This window comes from Monodelphis domestica, chromosome 6 (assembly GCF_027887165.1).
Source record: "Monodelphis domestica isolate mMonDom1 chromosome 6, mMonDom1.pri, whole genome shotgun sequence".
NCBI classification, from domain to species: domain Eukaryota; kingdom Metazoa; phylum Chordata; class Mammalia; order Didelphimorphia; family Didelphidae; genus Monodelphis; species Monodelphis domestica.
In genome coordinates, this window is record NC_077232.1 from 124,301,183 (window position 1) to 124,323,949 (window position 22,767).

The window sequence follows — 22,767 nt, forward strand, 5'->3', positions numbered from 1 at the left end:
TCAAGGATTACTAATTGAGGTTTATTGTTCTATAAAGGCAATGGAGTTTGATTTCCTCAGTCTGCTTACTTCTCATCCCAAAATATTTTTTTGCTGTATGTCAAAATAGGTATGTGTGAATGTGTGTATGAACAACCTCTTTAAGCTGCCAACAAAATACTTGTTAGAATCTAGACAATATGCACAAGGACAGGGATACTAATTATAATTTCATTCAAAAGTTTAATATAAATCAAAGGCATAACAAAGAGGCCTAATGAGGCTAAAAAGCTCCTATTCAACAAACATTTGGTATATTTGCCAGGCAAAGAGATACAAGTGGAGAGAAGCATGACTTTAGAATATGTACACATTCATAAACACAAAGAAAAAGGATGGTGGAAGATTGTACTCCTTGTAAAACAAAGAGAAGCACATTAGTACAGGAAAATACATGAGTCTAAAGAAGGCTTTATTAGAGGACTACCTAAGCAAAATCATCATGAGGATATTTGAGGATGAAATAATTTGAGACAATAATCAAAGGATGGAAAATATTTGTAAGAGTTTTGTCACTGTCCCCACCTCCATCCCAAAACAAACTCTTTTCACTGCCAGAGACACTAGTGTCCTGGAATTAGTACTAAATGTTCTTATAAAGGAATATAGATTTTTGTGGTGGTATAATATTCACAAGGTATTTTGTTTTTTAGATAATTTGTTATATTTTTCATAATATGTAGAAGCATTTTTTCTAGAGGGGCAGAGAAAGTTGATAAAAGCCAAGAGTTAGACCAATAAGCTAATCTCTTCTGCTTCTCTGGGAAAGAGAAGTAGAAACTGTAGCAAATAAGTGGTAGTTAGAATTAGATCAGGTGAGTGAAGATGGAGAGGATCTTTAATATCCCTACCCTTGGTGAAACTAGAAATGGTCTCTCCTCTTTCTATTTTCCTCCTATTTATTTGTGGCAGTGTGTGTGTGTGGGGGGGGGTTGTTGGGAGAATGACTACCAATTTTGTAATTGGATCCCCTAAAAAGTCAGTGTTATAGTAGAATCTCAAACCACACTAAAGTGAAGTACACATTTTTCCAGTGAACTAGGACAAAAATCAATTGTGTTTTTTTCCTCTCTGTAAAAGAAATGTAGTAAACTTATTCAAATCAGAACCATATAAACTTGGAGCTGACAGTAATCACCCAAGTTATCTATTTCTTGACAGAAGTGTGTTCTATTGTTGTTCAGTCATTTCAGTTATATCTGACTTCTCCTGACCTCATTTAGGGTTTTCTTGGCAAAGATACTGAAGTAGTTTCACTTTTTCCTTCTCAAGCTTATTTTTCAGACGAGGAAAGAGAGGCAAATTACCCAGGTAGTCAGTGTCTGAGGTCAAATTTGAACTCGTCTTCCTGACACTAAGACCATATTCTATTCACTGTGCCTCTCATTTAACCCAATGCCTACTAAAATATTTCCCAAATATCTATATAGTCTGTGCTCACATAACCTGAATTATCGAAAACTTATTACCTCATAAGAAACTTTCAAATATTTCTTAAAAATGATTGAACCAAAGCAAAATCAAAAGCATAAAGCTCTACAAACTAAGGTTTAATAGATCAATAAAAGCAATGTAGTTTTGTTAATAGAGCATTTGACTGGGATCAGAATGATCTACAATAAATCCTGCTTTATACATTAGCTATGAAAACCTGGGCAAAAACCTTGATGTCTGTAGGCCTCAGTTTCTATAACTGAAAAAAGAGGAGGGTAGATTTGATGACCTCTGATGTACCTTTCAGCTCTAAATGTATGACCTTTTGGAGGTTTGAGCCTCAATTCCTGACTTAAATGGATTGTGGTAGGCAAATTCAGGTCTTTTATCTCTTAAAATTTCATAAACATTCCAGTTCAGTTCTTGGTTCTTGGCAAAGATAAAGTAAGAAAGAATAAATGGCTCCTTAGGGAAAATGGGAGAATGGAAAAGAATGAAGTGAGATATGATACATTAATTTTCTTTTTCCATCTGACAATGCAAATTCAAAAAATACATGTGACTTTATTGTACCTACTTCAGTGGCTAAATTTAGAATAAGTACAAATAGCTAAAAATTCTTATTTCGAGAGCATTTTTCTCAAACTGTGAAGATTGTATTTTTTAAAATGGATGAGTCAAAGGATAAGTCAGTGTGAGTCATTAAGGAGTAGAGAATAGAAATGCCAATTTCAATCTACAGGATACTGACAGTTTTAATAAACATTTATAAAACACAACTATCTGTACCATAACATGCAGTAGGAGGAAGACGTAGCTCAGAGTTTTCTCTTCCTTAGAAAGTTTGTGAGCCTAAGAAGTCTCAAGAATGAATTGGTAAGGAATTATTCCTAGACTGGTATAGCACTATCAGACCTTTCTTTTTTGCTTAGCAGCATTGTGTTGGTAAAATATTGTTGATACATGGTAGAATAAGCTAAGGTTTTGCCTTAGATTTAGCTTAGAAATAGTAGCACAAGTGTAGATTGGTCACTGTAGTAGGATGGAAACAGTCAACATCTTCATGGCACTCTACAGTTCACAAAATGCTTTATTCAAACAATTTGGAAATTATTATCCTTCATTTGTAAAGGAGAAAATTGAAGGAACTAAAGGGAATAAGGAGTGTATTAGGGAATTGCTCTGAGAGGGAGATGAATTAAAGATCAGATCTGCTCACTTCCTCCCTTCCTTCCCTCCTCCATCTTCTCCCTTTCTCCTCCTCCTTCTACCTCCCTCCTCCCTTCCCCAGTCAAATTAGTTCTACAGTTGGTGTCACTGGAAATCTGCTTTGAGTGAGTATCTTGATATAACAGACAGATAACTCTCCTTAATAACTTTAAACAAAAAAGGTTTATTTAGGAGAAGGGGAAAATAGGGGAGTTGAGGGGATAGAGGGTTTGAAGTTTCCCTAATCCTAAAAAAATTCCTAAGTTGGAGGATGGTGGAATAAAGTCTAGATTTTAGGAAATTGGTCAACAGGTTTGAAGATTCAATCACTTGAATATTGTAGGGAGAAACCAGAGAGCAGGGCTTTTCTGTCCTTCCTAATTTCTGTCCCAAGGGCAAGAAAACAAGTTTCTTCAGTTTGGCTCTCCTTTTTCATCTGTCCTTCCCTAGTCACCATTCCATTTTAGAATGTCCTCCTTGACTGACAGTTCTGCAGTCCTTGGTGAGCCAGCACTGCTGCAGGATTTTCCCATCTCTTATCCACAACATTAAATTCCCCCATTTTGTCTTTGGACAGGATGCAGAATGCATCCTGTATTGATATTACTCACCTCTTAAATTTATCCTGCCAAATTTCTATCTAATTCTAAACCCTATACTAAGTTAAATATTCCTTTACCCTCCCAAAACAATAAATCCTAGTCTGTCTTAACTCTTCTGTCTACCTAACTCTATGCTACATTTGGGTATAGGAAAAATAGTTTAGGTAATGGGGAATTTACATGAATATAGTTTTGAACATAATAACAAACCATGTAACAATTCAAACAAGTTCAACTATTATTTTGAACATGTCTTATCTCCTAATGTCTATAAGTTATACTAGGTAAAAGTTTCATTATTATGTAATCTATTTTCTATACTTAATTCTATGTCTGTCCCTACATTCCCTAAGAATATGAACAAATTTTCTAAGCTGTCCCTGTTGTTAGTCATTAGAACATTAATAAATTACTCTAATATAGTTTGTTAATACATTAGTATTTACATGTGTACATAAGTTTGTATATATAGAGATTTACATATTTACAAATATAATACAATGTAATGTGCTTTCTGTTGTATTCGAAATAGATAATCTGTGGAGAAGTATTTCTGGTTCTGCAGTAAATGATATACTCTGGCTATGCTTACTAGAGAACTACTAGGGGAACCTGTGAGTGCCTGGTTATAATGGAGATAGAAATATTTCTTCAGAGAGATAAAGAGAAATAGAAAGATCCTACTAGAAGGGATTACTCTGGGGTTGCCTATTGATCACTATTCATGGCTGATAGATCAAGATATTTCCTACCTTCCTCCTTCCTTCAAACCCCTCCATTTACCACCCTCTTCTTGAAGCCTTTCAGCTTTGCCCCTCCCCCCTGAGAGGACTGTGAGATTTATGAGGAAATACTCCTTTCTTTTCCTTTCTCAAGTAAAGGGGTTTATTGGAAACCACAGGATGGGGATTGAGGTGAGAGGGATAGGGGTGCCCCTAATCTATAAGGAGAATTAGAAGGATTATGGAAAATATCAGTCCTGTCACAGCTGTGACTCAGAGACAGAGAGATGGAGGACAACTGTTAAATCTTCTTTCTTCTTCCAATTACACAAAGTTACCAACAAAAGTTAATTTCTTCTCAGATTAATTCCAGTAGCCTCCTCAAAGGTCCTTCAACCTAGGACAGACAAAGACAGTCTCCCTTGATCAGAACCCCCAGAGAAGAAGTTTCTCAGTTCATCTCCTCTGGCAAGGCTTCAACTGCCTTTCCTGGGAACATTATGACATTATGTTTTGGAATCTTCACCTTGATTGGCAGATCAGGTCCCCAGCTTTGTTTTTTGCATGCTTGAAATTCTCTCTTCCTCCATGCCTCTTCCACACTGTGCAAAATCATGCAGATAAGAAATTTCTTTGCATTTTCACAGAAATTTATACATATATTAGTATGAATTTTTGTTGCAATTATGCATGTGTTATATACTTACCCAGTCCATGAGATTTCCTTTCACCTTGTGTTTATGTGTAGTATATGTCTGTATATGTGAAATTATCATGTATGCCACATTATTATATAACCTCATGACCACAAGTCCAAAATCTCAAAGTCCTTCCATGTCTTTTGTTGTTGATTGTAGGAAACATACATATCTTGGTTTTTTCATCTGTGCTGGATACACTTGTTGCCTGTCATCAGCTCTTGATTGAAGTCCTATGTTCTTTAATATTCAGGAACATACAAGAACTTTCAGGAACATGCATGCATGTAAGATTTTATAAAATTTAATTTTTCATTGTGCATGGAAGTAAGTTTTTTCATATGATCATCTTCATGAGTCAGTGTATGTAATATGCTGTAGTGTATAAGTTATTAGATGCATGTTAGGATTATTATTTGATATTCTCTTATATTTTGATGTTTGAGTTTTCACAAGGGGTTTTATTGTTTACTCTCTTTGATGTTCATGTTAAGATATGTTGGCTTTTTGTGGTTTCTTGGAGATAGAATGATGACATCATGTATTTCATTTAGTTCATACAGTTATTTTTTCTTAGTGAAATGTTTGTTACTTTTCTTTGTTGTTACAATTGTTGGCAGAGTCTTTGTAGAAACTTTTTGTAGAGACTTTTTCATTGGAGCTAATTCTAAAGTGCCTATTTTTCTGCCTGACTGTTTTACTGTCAGTCTTTCTATCTGGAGCTATTTCATTTGCTTTTGCAGTGCTCTCTTGTTCTAATTAGTACTCTGATGTGATTTCCTTTATGTTTTCTTTCATAGCTTTCCATTTATAGGGACTGTTTTTAATTATTGCTAGAGCTATTTTGTGTTGTTGATTATGGCTAGGGCTATTTGTTTCAGATGTCATATTTATGTATCTTCATTGATGGTAATGTCATGGGTGTGATGCAATTTTACATGTGGAGGATGGAACCGTGGATCTTTTGATCAACTTTTATAGACGTTGAAGTTGTCATTACGATCATTGTTGGACCAATTGATCTTGGTTCTGTAGGAGATTCTCTATTACAGTTCTTGACATATACCTTGTCTCCTGGTTTTGTCTTATGCAACGAAAAATCTAGTGGTATTCTTTGCACAAGCAAGCCCAGTTTTCTTAGCTTGTCTAATCTACTTTGTATCTGTTTCAAATATTCATGAAGTACATATTCCCCTTTTAACATGGATAAGTATGATGGCTTTACTGTCCTACCATGCCAAAGTGAATGAGCATATAACATTTCAAATGGTGATATGTGTAAGTCAGTCCAAGGTCTAGTTCTTATGTTGAACAAAGGAAAAGGCATAACATCTGTCCATTTTAATTGTTTTTCTGATCAGAGTTTATCTATCTGTGTCTTCAATTCTTTGTTCATAAGCTTGACCTGACTGGAACTTTGGGGCCAATAAACTGAGTGATAATTGCATTTAATTCCCAAGTTCTTGTAGATTTCTTGCACAACTTGGGAAGTGAAATGGGACCCCCTGTCCAATTCTATTGTATCAGGAATGCCATGTCTAGGTATTATCTCTTTGAATAGAAATCTCATTATTGTTGCTGTGTCATTTTTCTTGCCTGGACATGCTTCAACCCATCTTGTCAGTCTATCCAAAATAACCAATGCATATTTGTATCCCTTGTCTTTGGGCATATTAATATAATCAATTTGAATTCATTGGAATAGCATGTAGCTGAGAGGTCTACCTCCCAACTCTATGTTCTTAAAATGTCCTTGATTATATTTTATGCATGTTTCACATGCCTGACAAGTTCTAATGGCATTTGTTGTTATTCCTGGTGCCTTTCAAAACCTCTATATTGTATCTAGAATACCCTTCATTCCATAATGTCCTTTTGCATGATTTATGGTGCATAGATGTTGATAATAGTTTTCTAGGAGAATCAGTTTATCCACTTGAGCAATCCAAACGTCTTTGATTAATGTAGAGCATAGCCGCTCCTTCCATGACTGTATTTTTTCTCTGTTGTAAGCTTCAGTGAGATTGTGCTTTTCAATCAGAGAGAAATTCAGCACTTGGTGGGGTCTGAACCTCCCAGTGTATTTTGAGGTTATGTCTGCTCCGTCATTCCCTCGGGATATTCTGTTCTTTCCATGAGTATGTGCCTTCCATTGGATTATGGCCACCTCTTTTGGAAGTTCTACAGGTTTTATAAGATGGTCTATTAATTTTCCATATGCAATTGGTTTCCCATTTGAAGTATTATACCCTCTGTTTTTCCATATGTGTACAGAAGAATGCAAAGTGGAGAAAGCATAGTATGAATCCATATGCAGTGTTCCTTTTGTGACAGAATTGAGGATAGAAATGAAAAATGCATTAGCCCTTAAATTCAGTCCAAAATACTGTGCTAACATTCCAGAAGTGATGCCTTCAGCTTCATGGACATGTAAGTGGAACTCCTTCTTATAATCTGGTATTCCCAAAGCCAGAGCTGATAGGATGGGTCCTTTCAACTGTGACAAAGCATGCAGGTGTTCTTTGTTTAATTGCAATGGTTCTTTAATTTCTTTCTTTGTCAAATCAGTTAAACATTTGGAAATATGGGAATATCCTACTATGTATTGTCTTGATAAATCAGCAACACCTAGAAATGCTCTAAGTTCTTTCTTGGTCCTAGAGATGCCTAGCTTCTGTATGTCTGCTATTCTTTTATTAGAGATTTTCCTGGTGCCCCCCTCTAGGACAAATCCAAGATATTTGACCTTTGGGAGAACCCACTGGATTTTCTTTTTTAAAACTTTATGTCCTCTCTTTTGAAGTTCTATTAATAAATACTTTGAATTTTCTAAACATGTTTTTGAGTCAGGTGATGCTAGCAGTAAGTCATCTACATAATGTATTTATTTGCTATGCTTGAAAGTTATGCTAGCTAGGTCTCTCCGTACATGTTGACAAAATATGAAAGCCAAGACACAACATCCTTGCACTAATATTATATAGCACAGCTGAATTTGTCCCATTGGAAAGCAAAACTGTTTTGAGAGTCAAGGTGCAATGGTAGAGTAAAGTATGCATTGCTCAAGTCCAACACTGTGTGCCACCTTGCCTCTGAAGGTATTTGTGTTACTATATCATTCAGAGAAGGTGTGACAGGATGGGTTTTTCTTATGAATTTATTTACTGCCCAAGATCCATCACAAATCTCCAAACTGTTTTTCCATCTTCATTAAGCTTGTTCTTTTTAATAGCTAGAATTGCACTATTAAATTCAGACACAGTAGGTCTTTAAATGTTGTGTATTGACAAGCTGTTTATGATTGGTGTTATGCCTTTTTTTGCTTCCTTGCTTAATTTATACTGTAGTATCTTGGGAGGAATTCCATCCCTGACTTCAATTCTGACTGGTGTCACTGAGTTTATCCTACCCATGTCATTCTGATAATTTGCAACCATATTGTGGAATATCTTTAGGTATTTCATACATAGATGTTAAAATTTGGATTTTCTCAGGTTCTTCTTCTAATTGTTCCAAGTATAACAATGGGTAATGCTTTAATGAATGTTTGGGAAAATGCAAGTATATTTTCCCAGATCTTTTACATTGCAAAGCTGCTCCAATCTTACACAAAAAAAAACTCCCATCCTAAAAGGTTATCTGGACACAAGGGAATCAATAAAAATGTATGATCAATGGTGAGAGGACCCAATTTGACCATTGTGCTTTTGAGCTCAGGGACATGTTGTATTGTCCCATAGCTCCAGCTACAGAAACCATACCCCCTATGTTGGTATCCCCTGGACATGTCTTTAGGACTGATTTTGAAGTACCAGTATCCATGAGAGCTTTGTATTTTTTCTTTACCACTTTAATCCATACATATGATTCTGGTTTGTGGGTAGATATGGAATTTATTGTTAGTGAATCACTTTGCACTGCTCTAGTATCTTCTGCCAGTTGTATGGTTGAACTAGGTAAATATTCTTGACTTAAATCATTTCCTATGTGATCTTCATCTGAGTTTGATTGTATTATATTTCTACTTCATTGTAAAATGAATTTAAATCATGTCTATGCTTAATCTGATATATTCCTTCATGCTCTGACCTCCCCCAACCATTTAGAATGTTAGTTTCATGACATCATTTGAATCCTTGACTGTTCTATCAGTTGCTAAGTTTTGCATTCTATTAATCTTTTCAAATTTAACTGCTACTCCACTTCCATTACTTTGACTATATTATTTTCAAATTTAATTTCAGTTTCATTTTCATTAAATTTTGTAATTTCTAAATTAAGTCACTGGAAGATGAAAACTTTCAACTTCTGGGTTCAAACTGGATGTTTTTACTAAGGAAGTCTGTACCATATAGCTATTTGAACTGTTAATTTGTTCATGAGGGTTTTTGTGTTTATCTGTGAGTATTTACAAGTCTTTTACAGCTCCATTAACAATAAACCTTTGTTTTGACTTTCTGCTACAGTCCTTTTGTTGCAGGCATAATAAATAGATAATCTGTTGGGGTTGTTTCTTCTTGTGGTAAATGGATACTCTGGCAGACTAGAGAGATGCAAGTGGAACCTCAGGAAGCCTATTTGAAATGGAGATAGAAATATGTCTTCAGAGAAAGACATAGAGAGATGCTGCTAGAGGGGTTACTCTGGGGTGGCCTATTGATCACTGATGGCTAATAGATCAATATTTTTCCTAACTTTCTCCTCCCTAGATACCACCCTTCACCTCCCAGATTCCACCCAAGCCCTTCTGCCTCCTTTTCCCCACCCTCAGTCTTAGTCAGCCATCTTCTAAGTAACTCAGGGGAACTATGAGATTTAAGAGAAATATTCTTCACTCTTCCTTTCTTAAGTAAGGGGGTTTATTGTGAACAACAGGATGGGGATTGAGGTGAGAGGGATATGGGGTGTCTTTAGGTGTCTTTTAGCATTAGGAGGATTATGAAAAATGTCAGTCCTGTCACAACTGTGACTCAGAGACAGTCAGAGAAATGGAGGACAACTGTTAAATCTTCTTTCTTCTTCCAATTACACAAAACCACCAACAAAAGTTAAATTCTTCTCAGATTAATTTCAGAAGCCCCCCCTCCCAAAGGTCCTTCAGCCTGGGACAGATGAAGCCAGCCACCCTTGGTCAGTAACCCCCAGAGAAGAAGTTTCTCCTTTGGTCAGCAACCCCAGACAAAAAATTTTCAGTCCATCTCCTCTGGCCAGGCTCCCAACTGCCTTTCCTGGTAACATTCTGTTTTGGAATCCTCACCTTGATTGACAGATCAGGCCCTTTACTTTGCATGCTTGTCTTGTAAATACTCTCTTTCTTCATGCCTCTTTCACACAGGGAATTGAAATTTTATTTTTCTGAGTCTTTCACTAACTCCTGCTTAGGTTTATGTGAATTCTTCTGACTTTTGTTAGTACAAAATTCAATCCCTGTGCCCAATCTGCAATGAAAAACATTTTCTAAGTATGTCTTATCTTGTTTCCTACTTTTTTTCATAAGTGGTTACTATGTTATTTTTGTCTGAGTCTCTTATTTCCTTTTGTATCTGAGCAATGATATTTTTAACTTCTTCATCTAGCCCCTTCACTTGTCTCTGCTCTTCACTTGATATTTTGCTTGCTTTCATTACTCACAGACTTAATTTTCTGCATCACCTGTGCATTGTCTCTTTTCTGTCCTTCCTTTTGTATTTTACCAGCATGTCTGTCACTATTTTGCACCTCTATATATCCACACACCAAACTAAATACATTATACTTTTGGCTTCATAAGTCCCTTCTTACAACATCTAAATATTTAGGTTTAGTCCCTGCATTTATAGCTATATGCATTTCTTCAAGACTTGATGCTTCCTGATTTAATCTTAAAGTACAATGCTGGAAGGAGGTATTTTTCTGCCGTTTATATAGTTTTCCTTGTGTGTTCTTATCGTTAACTTCATACTTCCTTTTGAGAAAACAGTCTTTTATGAGGTGTCCAGTTTTGTGACAGAAAAAACATTGTCTGGTCTCCCTTTGTAGTTTCCTTTGCTGGTAGGAAGGTTTTGTGTATGTTTTGATAGTATTAAGATTTTTTAATTTCTTGAATCTCTTTTTCCTTTAGATTCTGTTCTGAGTCATGTAATTTTGTTTTAATTCTAACAACTGTCTATTCAGATCTGTGTGAATGTTATAAATGTACGATGCCGAATCTTGTAACTCAGACAATGTCACCATATCATATTTGGGGAAATAATTTTTGAAAAAAATTCTCAAGATGTGGTGTGTAACCTCTAAGAAATTGCCTTCTGACATATGACAAGACATATGTAGACTCTTCAGAATCCTTCTCTATTTCCATGATAGACTCTGTGACCTCAGAGAGGTGGTCAATGAATGTGGCTAGATACTTGCTCTTTTCTTGGACCATTTTGTCAAATTTACCCCAAGTGTTTGGCTTGGAACAACTCATCTTGATTGCTTGGAGCAAATCCTCCCTGCATTTCCTAAGATAGGTCATGCATACAGGGTTTGAGAAGTCAAAATCCTCTCTTTACTTCTCTGTTGGCCAGTTGGTCAGGGTGCTCTCAGATCTCGTTTTGTCTATGAATTGGTGGCATTCATGAGGGCTAAACAACTCTGACAGAAGGAATTCTGTAGGATCAAAACTTGGTTCAAAGATACAAAATGCACATTTTATTTCCTTGTGCAATCTGGGGGGCTCTGAAATAAATTTTGGAAATCTTTTATTGATGGAATCCAATTCCTGAGTGGCAAATTGCTTATGGACCTTGGAGTGTAACACTCCTACCGAGTCTCAGATTTTAGTAATGTCCTTTAAAGGCAAAATTTTCTTAGCATCGTTTGTACCAGTGTCCTTATCCTTGTCATTTCCCTGTTCACCCCACTTCTTCTTCTTGGCCTTCTTTTCCTTATTGTTAGTCTGATCTAAACCCTTTTTTTCTTTAAAATTTCCTCACAGATATTCTTGACAAGATCTTCCAAGTTGGTGTCCACTACAATGATTTGTGCCACTGTCCATGGCACTAACAACTTGAAAATGTTCTTCATGTATGTGAGAGTCTGTATTGCAACCATGGTGAAAAGGTAAGCCTGAATGAGTACCTGTCATAGGATAGTATCTTTTTAAAAATAGTATATTCATTATAAATGTGGTGGTATTTATTATGTACCCCATAGTCTCTAATACTATAGTGGTCATAGTACTATATAATGTTATCTACTCAATAGCCTGCAATTATGGCTAACACCATCACCCACATACTATCTGTTTGAACATTTTGTCTTTTCTCTTCTGGCTTCCTGTATATAGGGTATGGATACAGTCTGTTTAGGGTGCCAAATTGTATTAGGGAATTACGCTAAGAGGAAGATGATGAATTAAAGATCAGATCTGCCCACTTCCTCCCTTCCTTCCCTCCTCCATCTTCTTCCTTCCTCTTGCCTCTCCTACCTCCCTCCTCCCTTCTCCAGTCAAATTAGTTCTACAGTTGGTATCACCTCTCTGCTTTGAATGAGTATCTTGATATAACAGACAGATAACTTTTTAATAACTTTAAACAAAATGGGTTTATTTAGGAGAAGGGGAAAGTAGTGGAGTTGAAGGGATACAGGGTTTGAGGTTCCCGTAATCCTAAAATAATTCCTAAATTGGAGAATGGAGGAATAGAGTCTAGATTTTGGGAAATTGGTCAACAGGTTTGAAGATTCAGTCACTTGAATATTGTAGGGAGAAACCAGAGAGCAGGGCTTTTCTATCCTTCCTACTTTCTGTCCCAAGGGCAAGAGAACAAGTTTCTTCAGTTTGACTCTCCTTCCCCAGTCACCATTCCATTTTAGAATGTCCTCCTTGATCAACAGTTCTTCAGTCCTTGGTGAGCCAGCACTGCTACAGGTTTTTCCCATCTCTCATCCACAACATTACAGTAGAGAGGGAATGGGATGAGAGGATGAACAGAGTGTTATTCCCCTCTCTTCCTTTTTGGGGGAAGATAGCCATGTCCTGTTTTATTGACAGAGGGAGTAGGTCTCCTCAGAGAATGGTTCTGGGAGATGGAGGACAAGAACTAGAGGGAGGAGTCCTAGTAAGATGACACAATGCCCCGCCCCTTAAGGTCTAGTCTCTTCTTCATAGGCAAGATGAATTCTTCTGCCTCTGGTTTCCTCAGGGACACCAACTGCCAGTCCCCTTCAGAATCCTGGGGCTACACTGCTACCAAGGAGAGACGTTTATTCCTTGGATATGGCAGTGTGGATCACTGTGATCAAGAGGTTAACCCCCCTTTTGGGGAGAGATATGACCTCCCTAAATCTTCAGTCTCCTCTACTATTGATGGAAACTGGTCCAGACCTAATTCTACAGTAACAGATGATTTATTTCAGTTCAAACATGGAAGGAGTGGTAAGGGTATCGAGTAGGGAAAATGTGGGTACAGGAAGTCCTACACTTGTCTCCTCTGGCAAATTGACCCTCCAAATTTTAGGGGTTCAAGGCTTTCCTAGCCTTGATCCGTCTTCTTGTCTGCTTTCAGTTGATCCCTACTCATAACTAGCTTTGAATATAGGAGTCCATGAACAAAAAGGGAGAAAGAGGTAGCAAGGGAGATCCTTGAAAAAGGATTTCCATGGATGGCTTTCTTCAAAGTCCTAGTCCACAATATCCACTGATGGCTTTTGATTATAGTTATTTGGAGTTGAGTGAGAGGTATCTAGGGATTCAGGAACAACTAGTTGATCTCCAGAGAGACAGCTTCTTCCTAGCCAAGAGATTTGCTTCTTCCCACTGGCTCACAGATGGAAGAAGTGTGAAGTGAAGTGGTCAATTGCCCTTCTCAGCTTCTCATTCCCTTCTGGAACCTTCAGTTTTTTCTTCTTGTACCTCCCCCACTCTCTCTGCAGCTATCTCTGTCAGAGACTGCTCTCTGCTAGAAGTGGACTATTGTAATAAAGGGGGCTTTTATGTGGGGAGAGAGGAGAGGGAGAGAATGGAGTCTTCCATCCTTCAAGGCCAGAAAAAATGGAGGAGTTGATGTTGGTTTTGGATCAAGAGGTAGAAGGAGGGTGTAATAAAAATGGTAATCTGTGTGACACCATTTCTTGTTGTAATAACCGATGTACTCTCACAGGCTAGATAGCTGCTGCTAGTATGGGGAAACTTGAGGGTTTCTTAGTTATAATGGAGGTAGAGGGACTACTTCAGAGATAGAGCTAGACAGAGATGCTGCCACAGGGGAATGCTCTGGGGTTTGCCTATAAATCTCTATTTATGGCTGATAGATCAATCTATTTCCTAACCTCCACCTCCCTTCGCTCCCAGATCCCACACACTCCCTCATGGGCTATTACTATTGTTAGAGGTTAGACTATTAATAAATTAATATAGTTAGCAAGTTAGTCAATTAGTAAGTGCATGTGTCCATGGAATATACTTAGTACAAATTTACATATGTACATCATTTTAAATTTCTGTGCAAACTCATGCAGAAAAGAAATATCTTTATCTGTTTGAATTTCCCACAGAAAATTTTCATCAGTGTCCTTTTTTATGCAACTATGCACATTGTATACTTACCCAATCCATGAAATACCTTCCTTTGCTATGTAGGATGTACATGCATATATATATATATATATATATATATATATATATATATGATGGCCACATGTAAGACCCATCCTTACATATTCTTATGGCCAAAAATTCCAAGAATTCAAAGTTCCAAAATCCTTCCATGTTCATTCATGTTGCTTGTAGAAACTCTTTCTTCCTCTCTGGTCAGCATGCCATTCTTTCATCTTGATTGAAGACATGTTCTTCCAATCAGGATCCACTGGTCAAATCAGTCAAGAACTGGGAACACATGAACAAAACCACAAACATGAATGCATGTGAGATTTTCATGTGTGTGTGCAAGTGAGATTGAAAATTACTTTTGCATGGAAGTTGAAATCTTCATGAATGCTTGTCAGAATTTATCATTCTTCTTGTCTGCAAGTAAGATTACATGTGTTTTCTTCATGCATGGGGGTAAGATTTTGCATAGGTTCTCAAGATTTTGTTGAGAATAATGATTTCAGGTTTGCTAATTTTTAATGTTTCACCTTTCACTAGAAGATTTATCTTATGGTTACTTTAGTTCTGTATCATGGAGATAGAATCTAGAGAATGATGTATTCATTTATGATAACATTGTTTCTTTCTGTTTTGTTATTGTGTCACGCAGAGTTTATTTTATATTTTATATTGAGGCTTTTTTTTTCTATGGCTGCTAATGTTTTCCTTTTGGCTGTAACTGGCTGCATATCTTCAGGGGTGCTATCCTTTAATCATTGCAACATGGGCTCTCTCTACTGTATTCTGGTGGCTCTCATGTGCTTTCCTGTGTTTCTGGTAGGGTCTGCATTTGCTTATCAATTATTTTCCTAGGCCTACTCAATATTATGGGTGTGATACAATTTCACATGCAAAGCATGGAACCATGGATCTCTTTGATCAACATTTATAGACGTTGGGATTGTCATTACGACTGTAGTTGGTCCGATCCATCTTGGTTCTGTAGGAGATTCCCTATTAAAGTTCTTGACATAGACCTTATCACCTGGTTTTATCTTGTGCAATGAAAAATCTAGTGGAATTGTTTGCACAAGCAAACCCAATTTCCTTAGCTCTTCAATCCTATGTTGTATCGATTTTAAGTATTCATGAAGAACACATTCCCCTCTTAGCATGGACAAGTAAGGTGGCTTTACTATCCTACCATGTCAAAGTGGCTGAACATATAGCATTTCAAAAGGTGATATATGCAGGTCAGTCCTAGGACTGGTTCTAATGTTGAACAAAGCAAGAGGCTAAACATCTATCCATTTTAAATGTATTTCTGAACAGAGTTTACCTATTTGTGTTTTTAATTCTTTGTTCATGCTCTCGACTTGCCCAGAATTTTGGGGTCGATATACTGAATAGTAATTGCACTTAATCCCCAAGTTCTTGTAGAATTCTTGTAGAACCTTGGAAGTAAAGTGAGACCCCTTGTTCAAATCAATGGTATTGGGAATGCCATGTTTTGGTATAATTTCTTTTAATAGAAATCTCACTACCATAGTAGTGTCACTTTTCTTGGATGGACATGCTTCAACCCATCTAGTCAGTCTATCCAATAAAACTAATGCATACTTGTATCCCTTGTCCTTAGGCATGTTGATATAATCAATCTGAATACACTGAAAAAGGCATATAGCTGACTGGTCTGCCTCCCAATGCAACACTCTTAAAATGTCCTTGATTATATCTCCTGCATGTTTCATCTGCCTGACAAGTTCTAATGGCATTTGTTGTAATTCCTGGTACTGCCCAATATCTCTTTATGGTATCCAGTGTAATATTTATTGTGAAAGGAGATAGGATTGGGAAAAATGGGGATAAATGGAAGGTTTCGATGGGGTATGGAGGAGTTAAGGGGAGAGAGGGAACACTGTTTGGTGAAGCAGGGGAGGGAGATGCCCCCTGCTGAGAGGAAACAGCAGGGGTCCAATAAGGTTTTTTATTACCTTGATGACTGAAAAGAAGTTCAGCTCCCTCTATGACCAGAAAAGATAGTCCACTTATCTGACTGTGAATTTAAATAATATAAAGTTTAATAATCCAGTTGGAATTGGAGTTTTTCCTTAGTTTCAGAGTATAACGCCAGGCCCTAGAGGCTGGCGAAGGGTTTGTCCCACTCCTAATTCAGAATCTTAGCAATAGACAGAAAGCAAACAAGAGCAATTCTAACCTTTAGAAGCCTGTGTCTTTGGGCTGAACCAAGAAGAGCATGCCACTCCAGACTGGGCTGAACAAGCTCCTCTCTCCTCCAACACCAGGACCCAAAACCTCTCCCGGCAGGAAGGAAGTGCTAGTCACAAGACCCAACTGCCACTCCCAGTTGGCCCTCCCCCACACAAACTGTTAGTCTAGTTTCCTTTCCACAACAGAATCCATTGCACTCCATAATGTCCCTTTGCATGAATTATGGTGCATAGATGTTGATACAACTTTTTAGGGAGAATAGGTTTACCCCCTTAAGCAATCCAGATGCCTTTGATCAGTTTAACGCCTAGTTGCTCTTTCCATGACTGAATCTCTTCTCTGTCATAGGCTTCAGTGAAAAGTGGGGACCAAACCTAGCAGCGCATTTGATGTTATGTCTGCCCTGTCATTACCTAGGGATATTCTGTCCTTTCCATGAGTGTGTGCCTTACAATGGATTATGGCTACCTCTTTAGGAAAGTCTACAGCACTTATAATATGATCTATTAGATTGTCATATGCAATTGGTTTCCCAGCTGAAGTTTTATAACCTCTGTTTTTCCATATGTATGATGACCAATGTACAGTGGAGAAAGTGTAGTGTGAATCCAGAAATATATTAGCTCTTTTCACTCTAGTTAATTCTAGGGCCATGAGCAGAGCCTTGAGCTCAGCTCCCTGGGTGTTGACATGACTTGGCAATGATGCATGTCAAAGCGTTTTGTCATCCCATCACAAACATAGGAGGACCCATTTGTGTATAACTCTATTTCTGGATCGATAAGAGGTATATCTTTAAGGCATTCAATTTGCCTATGCATGAGTTCTACTATTTGATCACAATCATGCAATACTTCTCCACCCATTGGCAAATCTGGGAACAGAGTTGCTGAGTTCAATGGTGCTCATCTATGAATTGTAATTTTATCATTGCCTAACAAAATGACTCCATACTGGAATATTCTTGCATCAGTGAATGAATGCATATTCTGTGACCGTAACAGTTTATCAATATGGTGTACAGTGTACACATGCAATTTACATCCCAGTACTAAGTTATCATAGGAATTCTTGACCATTAGAGCTGTAGCTACTATGCTCCTGAGACAATGCACCATCCCTTGTGCAACTGTGTGAAGGATAGAACTGTAAAACGTAATAGCCCTTAGATTCAACCCAAAATACTGTGCTAACATTCCAGAAGCAATACCTTTAGCTTCATGGATGTACAAGTGGAATTCTTTCTTATAATCAGGTATTCCTAAAGATGGAGCTGATAAAATAGCTCCTTTCAACTGTGACAAAGCATGTAAATGCCCCTTATTCAATTGTAATGGTTCTTTGATGTCTTTCTTTGTCAAATCAGTCAAGCACTTGGAAATATGAGAATATCCCACTATATAATGCCTTGAGAAACCAGCAACCCCCAGAAAAGCTCTAAATTATTTCTTAGTTCTAGGGATGCCTAGTTTCTGTATGTCTGCTATCCTTTTATTAGAGATTTTCCTGGTGCCCCCCTCCAGGACAAATCCTAAATATTTGATTGTTGGTAGGACCCATTGAATCTTCTTTTTAGAAACTTTATGTCCCCTCTTATAAAGTTCTATCAATAATTTCTTTGAATCTTCCAAACATGTCTTAGGGTCAGGATATGCTAGCAACAAATCATCCACATAGTGTATCAGTCTACTATGTTTGCAAGTTATGGTAGCTAGATCTCTTTGCAACAGTTGACAAAATATTGAAGTAGACTCACAACATCATTGCACTAATCTAGTGTAGCACAGCTGGGTTTGTCCCTATTGGAAAGCAAAAATATTTTGAGGGTGCAATGGTATAGTAAAGTAAGCATTGCTCAGGTCTAACACTGTGTACCACCTAGCCTCTGCAGGTTATGATATCATTTGGCGATGGTGTGACAGTGTGTCTTTTCCTTATAAAATTATTCACAACCCTCAAATCCATCACAAATCTCCAAGCAGGAGGGCCATCTTCATTTAGATTATTCTTTTTAATAGCTAAAATCGGGCTATTGTATTCATATACCTTAGGTCTCAATACACCTTGTTCAAGCAAACTATTTATGATGGGAATTATCCCTTCTCTTGCTTCTCTATTCAACTTGTATTGTGGTATCTTAGGTGATATTCCTTCCCTGACCTCAATCCTAACAGGAGTATTTGATTTAATCCAACCCACATCATTTTGATGTTTTGCAAACACCTCCTGTTGTATATCTGTGGGTATGTCATACATAGAAGTTACAACTTGAATCTTTTCAGGTTCTTCCTCAGGTTGTTCTAAGTATAACAACATATAGTGCTTCAGTGAGTTCTTGGGTAAATGCAAATAAATTTCCCCAGATTTCTTACATTGTAATATAGCCTGAATCTTGCACAAAAAATCTCGTCCTAAAAGGTTGTCTGGGCATGATGAAATCAACAAGAAGGTATGATCTATGGAGAGAGGACCCAGTTTAACCATAGTGCTTTTGAGCTCAGGGACCTGTTGTATTTGTCCCATTGCTCCAGCTACAGAAACCATACACCCTATGTTGGTATCCCCTGGACATATCTTTAGGACAGATTTTGAAGCACCAGTATCTAAGAGAGCCTTGTAGTTTTTCTCTCCCACCTTAATCCATACATATTGTTCTGGTCTATGTGTAGCCAAAGAGTTTATTGCCACCAAATCACTACTCAAGTCTTTGCTACCCTCTGCCAGTTGCATTTGTAACCCAATTAATTCTTCTTGATTTGATTAATTCCCACTGAAATTTACAACAGAACATGAATATAAATCACAGCAGTTGTTTTGGCTAGGTTCCCCTTTGCCCCTTAGAATTTGGGATTCACGTCTGTCTTTTGAATCCATGGTAGTTTTTCCAGTTGGTAAGAATTCCATTCCATACTGCTTTTCAAATTTAACTGAAACGTCACCTCCAATACTTTGAATATGATTATTGTGTTCAAAAGTAATGTCAGCTCCATTTTCAGTTAATTTTCCCTCAAATATATCACTCAAAACTGGATGGAACATATCAGCTTCTGGATTCAAACTAGATGTCTTTTCTAAGGCTACCTGTGCCATAAAGCTGTTTACCTAATCAACTAAGTTTGGTGGGAATTCATCTGTGAATGTTTTTAAAGCATTGCCCTCCTTAGCAACAGTAACCTTTAGGGATTTGAAATTATGGGTTTCTGTATCTGTTACAAACTTTTGCTTGAGTTTTTGTGACTTTTTCATTCTTTTTTTTTCTTTTGCATAATTCAATCCCATTATCCACTCAGTGTATACTGGAAAAAGTTCTCTAAGAGAGATGTGATATCTTTTAAACATTTTCCATGTGTGGTTACTATACGGTTCTTATGAAAGTCTCTTTTCTCATTTGCAATTTGAGATGTTATTTCATGAATTTCTGCCTCTGTTTCTTTAATCTGTCTAATCCTTTCTCTTGCTTTATTGCAATGGCTATCATTCACAGTTTCACTTTCATGCACTGCATTTTTACCATTTCCCAACTTTTTTCTATTATTTCCAACTGTAGTCTCTTTCTCACTATGTCTTCTATCTCCAAGTGTCACACTATATAACTTATGGGCCTGGCTTCATAACTCTTAACTAACCATATCAGGATATTTAGATTTAGCTCCAATTTTTATGGCCAGTTGCATTTCATTCAAGTCTAGAGCTTGCTGTGAGGACTTTAACTTGTAATGTGAACAACAAGTGGACTTCTTATACCTAGTTTGTGCATTTTGTTTGTCTTTGTTATTACTCTCATGTTTCTTCTTCAAAAAGCAATTTCTAATCAAGTGATCTTTCCTGTGGCAAAAGAAACATTCCCTAGTCTCTTTCTGCACTGTGTAAACCTTAAAATTTCTTAGACTTATGAATGTTGGAAATTTCCCCATTGGGAAATTTCATACTGGAAAAAATTTCCTACTAATAGTAAGAACTCTATTGGAATATGAAACCCCTTGGCATGGGAGGATCCTTCTCCTCCCTACTTAAGACTACTTTAGGATAGAAACCTTTTGCTAAACAATGGAAAGGGCTTTGACCTATGCTTAAGCATAGAACAGGAAGTTCTTTGAGTCATGATTGATTTTAGAATTGATACAATAGAGATACTTGGAATGACAGAACCAGGTCTTGGAAAATACAATCTCCACCCTACTTAGAGTAACAGGATTTAGGAAGGGCTGCAGCATAGATCAAGATTTAATTATTTGAGAATATGACCTTCAACAGACATGTGCAAAGCCATAGACCTCTGGGCGGTCCTGGGTTAAACTAGAGCCACCATTGGCACAGGGGAGACATCGACAGTGATTGGTAGATGTGAGAACTGAGGGGAGGGAACTTAGATGGGTTCCTTAAAGATAGAGGGGTCTGAGGACAGAGAGGAGGAGGAGGTTTTGCTCTGAACAAGGTGGCTCTGAAGGAGGACTGAGGAGGTTGTTCTGTGGGAGGACCAAAAGAGAAGGCTGGCTCTGAAGGAGGAGAATTCTCTGGAAACATTTCTTGAAAGGAGGCTCTCTTGAAGGTGGAGCTTGAGGTTGGCATGAGAAGCCTTACCTAGAGAGATCTTGGGTGAGTGATAAAACCAACTGACTGATTTATTCATTCTTATTCCTTTCTTACTTTCTCTCTTTTTTTTATTGATTAATCAGTGTATTAAAATTAAATTTCTCTATAAAACCCAGTTGGTTTGGGCATATTCATAAATTGGGAACATATTCCCTGGCGACCATCTTATATTTATATAAAATCAAGACACAGTAGAAAACATATTTCAGCGGTCATAATTGATATATATATATATTTCCCTTGCTCCCAAACATTTTAATTATCACAGTTGATGGCTGACCACGAATTTGGTGAGAAAACCCTCAAAATATTTCTGTGAAATCTCTTTACTTTATTTTTTTTTGCTTTATTACTTGCATATCAGTCAGTTTTGTTTTCTTTTTTTTAACTTGACTTCAAATTTACAGCTGCAAGAACGGGTGAGTAAAAAACCTTTTTTCTCCTTAAATTAAGCTGTTTAAATCTCAGCAACAGGACCCTAAAGTCCTGGCTGGAAGAACTGTTTCTAAATATCCTTTCCCTTAAGGAACAACTTCCTAGATTAGAAAAAATAAAACCCTGTGGAAAGTTTGTTGCTTTGCCCTGCTCCCCACATGTTTTGTGAAGACTGTTAGAGAAATAATTACAGTATGTATATATATATATATATATATATATATATATATATATATATATAAATGAGTACTACATTCTTTGACATTTATATGGCAGCTGAAGAATTAGGGGCATCGAGGGAATGCAGGATACCTCCAAATTTTTATATTAATAGGTACTGTCATTTTTGTACTCCTCAATACTATATTTAGAGATGCTAAAATAAAAAATATTGAGGATAAAATAGAAAATATTGAGGATAAAATGGAAAAAATTGAGGATAAAATGCAAGCCCAATTAGAAGATCTAAAATGTTTCTTACAGGATCAATTGGCAAACACCCACTCTACCAGAAACAGACCTGTTTCTGAACTTTTGAATGAGGAAATTTCCTTCCCTGAAATAGCGATGGAAAACACCTTTCCTATAGCCCAGTTAACAGACTGCTTCTCTCATGTAGTACAAATCTTGACTGAATTTAATCCCCAAAACCCTTCCCCTGAAATCCCAGTTTCTCATGTTCCCTCTCCTACAGAAAACCAAATTCCAACGCAAAGGAGATCTTGTCCTCCTAGAGAAACCTGTCCTTGTCAAACTGACCCACAGGTACAAAATTCAACTAGAGGCCTGTTTCCTTTAAGAGAAGTACATGAAATAGGACGGAATGGGGATGTGGCGACTTTAAGACATAGGATACTGTTTACTCCCCAAGAAATAAATGAATTTACACGAAATATCCCCACATATGAACAAGATCCTTTTCTAGTAGCAAAAAAGATGGGAGACATATTTTTTAGTATAATCCGTCTTACAAGGACGTTGAGAACTTGCTACAGACTTTTTTAACTGAACGTGAAAAAAATAAAATAATTGCTCATGTCAACAAAACCCGGGGGGGTAATGCAGCACATTGGCCATCTCAGGATCCCAAATGGGACTATAACAATCCTGAGGACTATATACAACTATACCTTTGTAGAGAGGCCATCCTCACGGCAATGAAGGAATGTGCAGACAGTACAGATAAGTGGATGGAACTTGAAAAAATTAAGGAAAAGGAGGAAGAAACACCCTCCAGATTCATGGATAGAATA

General features: G+C 37.2%; 1 long non-coding RNA gene across 1 annotated transcript in view; it reads left to right on the top strand.

Annotated features, from left to right (window-relative positions):
- Positions 1-22,767, top strand: part of LOC130455049 (uncharacterized) — a 71,680-nt gene that overhangs the window by 18,313 nt on the left and 30,600 nt on the right. Inside the window, exon 2 of the long non-coding RNA XR_008912852.1 lies at positions 11,663-11,787. This is a non-coding gene — a long non-coding RNA (uncharacterized LOC130455049). The remainder of the gene's footprint in view (positions 1-11,662; positions 11,788-22,767) is intronic.